General features: G+C 44.0%; 1 long non-coding RNA gene across 1 annotated transcript; it reads left to right on the top strand.

The window, feature by feature from the left end:
• The first annotated feature begins 2,672 nt into the window (after positions 1 to 2,672).
• Positions 2,673 to 3,615, top strand: LOC306930998. The gene is made up of 5 exons (XR_013790946.1): positions 2,673 to 2,733; positions 2,911 to 2,979; positions 3,131 to 3,178; positions 3,291 to 3,362; positions 3,521 to 3,615. It is a non-coding gene; the product is annotated as an uncharacterized lncRNA (long non-coding RNA).
• Positions 3,616 to 6,763: the final 3,148 nt, after the last annotated feature.

Raw genomic sequence — 6,763 nt, 5'->3', positions numbered from 1 at the left:
CCTACAAAAACAACAAGTGGCAACTCAGAAAAAACAACGCTTTCTCCGTTGGCCGTGTCCACACCATCAGCCCCCTAGCTGGAGATGTGTTCTACCTGAGACTGCTCCTCCACAATGACCACTCCAAAGGGAAAACAAGTTTTGAGGACCTCTACTCAGTCAATGGCAGCCGCCTTGACACCTACCAGGCAGTGTGCAGGGAGCTTGGCCTGTTGGATGATGACCAAGAGTGGTCAACTGTCCTTACTGAGGCTGCTGCCACTCACCTCTGCCCCCAGATTCGTGCCCTATTCGTCATCATCCTCATCTTCTGCCAACCAGCGAACCCTGCAAGCCTGTTTAACGACTTCTGGCCAGACTGGACAGATGACTTCAAGCGGAGAGCACAGCAGAGTGCAACGACCTTCACTGACCAGCAACTCAAAACCATGGTGAGACTGGATCTGCAAGTCCGCCTCCAGTCACATGAACATGACCTCCAAGACTTCCTCCTGGAAAAAATGACAGATGAGGAAAAGGCCACTGTCCATGGGCTGGTCAACATCGAAGAGCCTCTTATCCGTGAGGAGCTGGACTATGATGTGGCCCAGCTGAAAGCCAATGTACAGGCAACCATTCCACAATTCACTGCTGCACAACAACAGATTTACGACACTGTCATGACGGCAGTCCAGCAACAGGCCAACTTACAACTCTTCATATCAGCACGTGGCGGTTGTGGTAAGACCTTCCTACTCAATGCACTACTGGACGCTGTGCGCAGTCTGGAACCTGGTGGCTGTATTGCCCTTGCCATGGCAACTACTGGCATTGCTGCACAACTCCTACACCTAGGCAGAACATTCCATTCGCGGATGAAAGCACCTCTCCACCCAACAGAACACACACCCTTCCACATCACAGCTCAAAGCAGCCTAGCCAAGCTGGTGCGACGGGCACGACTCCTGCTCATTGATGAGGCAACCATGCTGCACCGCTTCTTGCTAGAGGGACTTGACTACACTCTGAAAGACCTGATGAACAAGCCAGACTGTCCATTTGGTGGGAAAATCATCATCTTGGCCGGCGACTTCCGCCAGTGTCTTCCAGTGGTTCAAGGGGCTAATCCTGCCCAAATTGTCAACAGCTGCCTCAATAACTCAGGCCTCTGGCAACACTTCCAAGTCTCCAGCCTCACAGAGAACATGCGAGTCAGGGCCAGTGAAAACCAAGACCTGAAGGCCTTTGACCAATGGACACTCCGCATTGGTGATGGTACAGCCAACGATGCAAACGACTTCATCTTCATCCCAGATGACAGGTATTTCCACATTCAAAGCAACACAGACAATGACCACACAGCGGAGGAGTGCTCCATGAAGATGTTTTGCCAAACTATATTTCCCAATATGTCCAACAACTTCACTACTACCGGCTGGCTGGATGGCCGATCAGTACTTGCCCCTACCAACAAGGACGTGGACACCATCAACGACCTAATGGAGACCTGGGTACCAGGTCTGTCAACCAACCTGAGCAGTGCTGACACCCTGGAGAACTACCAAGACAGAATGCGGTTCAACGTGGAATACCTCAACACCCTCTGCCCCAATGGATTTCCCAGGCACCTCATCACCCTCAAGCCAGGAATGCCCTTGATGCTACTGCGCAACATCAGCCCCAAAGACGGACTCTGCAATGGCACCAAACTGTTTTTCCTGAGAACCCTCAACAACAAACTGCTGCTGTGCAAACTTGCAGCCACACAAAAGGAAGTCCTGATCCCTCGAATCAAGTTCATTCCTGATCCTAGACATTCCTACTTTGAGTGGGCCAGACGACAGTTTCCAGTCCGCACCGCTTTTGCCACCACCATCAATAAATCCCAAGGCCAGACACTTACAAGAGTGGGGGTCTGGCTTTCGTCCCCTGTCTTCAGTCACGGACAGCTTTATGTTGCCAGCTCAAGGACAGGTAACCCAGAAGCTCTCACCTATGCCATAAAGCAGAAAGAAGGACAGCCGGAACATCATACTGCCAATGTGGTTTTTCGAGACTTGCTTCGCGCTGTTCTTCCTGGCCCTACAATCCCCATTGAGGTAAGGCTGTTGCATTGCTACATGTCATTTCTACATATGTCATTTCTGAATAATACATAACTGCTGCTAACACTGATTAACACTTTCCAGAAATATCACTACCTTTCACATGATCTGTGGTGGACATGTCACATTGTGTGGTTGATTCATCCCTTATCTGTGTCTCCTTTTCTGCAGGCTCAACCATGACAATCTCTGGAACCAGAAACACAAACACCCCTTCCACATCACCCCACTCCTCCACGCCCTCCTGGATCAGCTGCCAAATACAATTGTTCCTTTGCTAAGTTGGCCTTTCCACGACAACTGCGTCTTCCCCAAACCATCCCCATCAACGTAAGGCTGTTGCATTCTTACAAGTCTCATTGTTGATTAGTCTACATAACTGATAATCAAACATAGACATAGCATTGTCATTTCATTCACAACATACCTGGTGGAGATGTCTCAATGTATACTTTATCCCTACATTCTCTGTTTCCCCAATTCTGCAGCCTCTGCAATGTATAGGCTGCAAAACATCCATCGCCAACAGCTACACGCAAATGCATGCATCAAGCAGCTGAACTACTACATGGACCCTCCCACGCCACTCACACGCCAACAGCCCCAACACAACGCTTGGTTCCAGCAGCTGCAGCACAACATGTACCAGGTAAACTTGCACCAAACTACACTTTGCACAGCACATTGCACAATGCAATACACTGCTGTTTCTTTCTCCACAGATACTGCAGTATCTTCATCACATAACCTACATTAATTGTGTACACTACACTCACACCCTGTGCTCTACATAACTCATACTATCTCTCTACACATCACTTCACAGCTCAACACCAGGGCAGCACTCCTCCACAAATGGCCAACACACCTTCATTGGACGTGGCTGAGGCCAGAGGTACTGACTTCTGTTATTCAGATAACCTTACTGCTTGGTACCGAGCATCCTGACACACTGTATAGAGACATCTATCTACATATCTCTGCATAACATGTCGATAACATTTTGTACCTCTGTGTCTACACACACTACTGACATCCATACCCAGGTCAGCGCAGGCGGGAGCAAACACGTGACAGAGTGAGACGGACCAGAGGTAAGGCCTCAGATATGTTGCCCTCTGCCTCAATGCATTACGCATATGTGTGTATGTTATACCTACATGTACTGAATATATAGTCACATACACTCCCATCTTAATTTCTCAGCTCAGCATAACCTGGACAAACAGCAGCACATGATGGCTACAACACAGCCAATGGCCACAGCAGAAACCACAGGTAACCAACGCACTACACTCACATCTACACTTTCACCTCAATAACTCTAATACAACTATCACATTGTCCCACTACACATACACCCTGGAGAACTACCAAGACAGAATGCGGTTCAACGTGTAATACCTCAACACCCTCTGCCCCAATGGATTTCCCAGGCACCTCATCACCCTCAAGCCAGGAATGCCCTTGATGCTACTGCGCAACATCAGCCCCAAAGACGGACTCTGCAATGGCACCAAACTGTTTTTCCTGAGAACCCTCAACAACAAACTGCTGCTGTGCAAACTTGCAGCCACACAAAAGGAAGTCCTGATCCCTCACTTTCCAGAAATATCACTACCTTTCACATGATCTGTGGTGGACATGTCACATTGTGTGGTTGATTCATCCCTTATCTGTGTCTCCTTTTCTGCAGGCTCAACCATGACAATCTCTGGAACCAGAAACACAAACACCCCTTCCACATCACCCCACTCCTCCACGCCCTCCTCTGGATCAGCTGCCAAATACAATTGTTCCTTTGCTAAGTTGGCCTTTCCACGACAACTGCGTCTTCCCCAAACCATCCCCATCAACGTAAGGCTGTTGCATTCTTACAAGTCTCATTGTTGATTAGTCTACATAACTGATAATCAAACATAGACATAGCATTGTCATTCCATTCACAACATACCTGGTGGAGATGTCTCAATGTATACTTTATCCCTACCTTCTCTGTTTCCCCAATTCTGCAGCCTCTGCAATGTATAGGCTGTTGCATTCTCACAAATCCCATTTCTGATTGAACTACATCACTGAAGATGATGATCCCATTCTGCAGGCTCTACTGGCCAAATCTGTGCAACCTCATGGCACTGCAGCTTCTTTTACTACACATTCACTGTTAACATTAACATTCTTTCCTAAAAAAACACTCAGACTCCATTAAAAATACACTGAGAACTACATTTTGAAATGTTGTGACTTTGTCTACCTTTGCTCTCACAATTTCCTTCCTCCGATTTGCGACGCGCAGGGAGCTAGGATGAGCGGGCCGAAGGCCCGCGAAATTCTAGTTTTATACATTATTTAAATACATTTTGATTAAAATAACAACTGTCCGTTGCATATCTGATCTCCACATATTGGAATATATTTATTTTAATTATCATTGGTCATTATATAGCTAGTTGAAAATTTGTCTAACTTAAGCCCTAAATTAGCCTGGCTAAAATGGGTTTGAATTTATAACATCTCTAGCCGGTTGCATTTAATACATTATTTAAACAAATATTGATAATAAAAAACGATGCATATCTGATCTCCATGTATTGGAATAAATTAATTTGAATAGCCATTAGATCAATATTGACGTAGTATAGACATAGACGGAATTTATACGTCTATTTCAGGTTTAAATATACCATTTATAGCTACTATCAAATTGTCTTTTTGGGGTTAATCGGGTCGGAGAGAGTAAACTACAATATATATTGTAACAAAGCAGTAGGAGTTAGGAGGCAGCAAGCAATGTAAACACTAGCCATTCTCTTCTCCTGGATTCCTGCCTGTCGTCGATTTTGTGCAGTAAGAAAAGTAATAAAGAAGTGGAGAAGAGGATCGAGAAAAATAAACAATTTCATTGCTACAAATAGGTGAGTGCTAAATTATGTAATAGAAAATATTGTTGGTGTGTTTCAGTGACCGTAGTCCCGTACATTTATCATTTTTCTTTCTAGTTTACAAGACGGCTTTGGCCTAGGCTAATTTAGCAAGGCTTGCTATCACATGCTAGCCGATGCTACCTTTCTTCATGGCTTGCATTGTTTTAGTTTATTCATGATTGTGAATGAATGTATTTCTGACACAAACGTTTATGTTAAACTGGGCGTTTAGCACCGACTGATTCCAGATTGTTGTTTTTTTCTTCCAAACGTGAATTGTTTATGAAGCATGTCGTACATGTGTATGCTAGGTGGCTGCGTTACTGGTTGCATTGTCTGCTCGGGCTCATGGCTCTTCATAGTTTAGCTGACTGGTTGTTTGTGCGAGAGGTCTCAGCCAGGTTCACCTCCCGTCCGAGGCTACATTGGTGGCAGTGGTGTGATTGGGTTCTGTATCCCTTGGAATTAAGCCATCCAGGATACTGGTTATTCATTACCATCAAATAATAAGTTATGTGGAAATAAGTTATTGAACAATGCAAAACCTTATGCATTATATAAGCAAATTAAATCTATAAATATATAAAAAAAACTTTTACTAAAATGTTTAATGGTTATTAATCACCACAATCCTGGATGGCTTGATTGTAGGCTTAAAATAATTGATATAAATATGCTTGAAGATATTGCTTGGGGGGAAAATAAATGGTGGTTGTAATGATGGCACCAGCAAATGGCTGCCACTGCTATGCCCTATTAGCCCACTTCATTATCATTATGTTTGCAAGGCAAGTTATACAAAATGTGTGTGAATTACCCAGCCTTATGTCTACGCCCAAACGCAATGCAGTAGTCTCACATTTATTTTTAATGTCAACCACACCAATGCAACTCCTTGAAACTGCTTTTGGGGTTAATGGTTGCAAGGAGTTGTATGTTGCATGGACAATGAGTATTTGTGGATTAGGGCATAATGCAGTTAAAATTGTGACACATTATGGCTTCTATATCAGCGATCTTAGCTGCTATTATTTTATTGGAAAATGTTGTACATATAAACAAGCATGACCATTATAATGCTTAAAGTTAATATTCTTTGGGAAGAAATTTGAATTTGGCTTCATGAAAAATTACAGTAACTTTTAAAATGTCTCAATTATTGACTGAATACTTTATTGACTGAATACATTTGAGCCTCTAAAGAGGCTCAAATGCTGAATAAATAGTGGGCCCTGGCATCAAAATGGTTGAAAACCACTGCTTTAAAGGAACAGCCAAAACTGAACATTCTTTCATCTCACCCTTCTGACGGTTGGAACAGAGGTCAAAAGTGTCCATACACAGGGAGGTTGCCTGCACAACTCGGGAGAAAATGGTGACTGGTTTTCTCTGGCAACCTTCCTGTGTGTTATATTATGAACATTATTCACCTGTGGTCCAGCGAATGGAGGAAAAACTAAATGTAAAAACAAAAAAACACCCACCACCATTATTGAGACACACACACACACACACACACACACACACACACACACACACACACACACACACACACACACACACACACACACACACACACACACACACACACACACACACACAGTAAACAATCTTTAAAACAACAAAATATTTTTGTGCAAAGGCAAAACATAAAACCTCTGATTAAGAACAATTAAGAACACTTTGAGTTATTCTCAATGTACTCATTGCAGTTAAGGGTGCAGCCTAACACATTTAGCACAAGGTTTCCATCAC

This window comes from Electrona antarctica (genome assembly GCF_951216825.1).
Source record: "Electrona antarctica genome assembly, chromosome: 10".
In the NCBI taxonomy this organism is placed as follows: domain Eukaryota; kingdom Metazoa; phylum Chordata; class Actinopteri; order Myctophiformes; family Myctophidae; genus Electrona; species Electrona antarctica.
The sequence above is the reverse complement of the archived record's forward strand: the minus strand, read 5'-3'. Positions and strand labels throughout refer to the sequence as shown.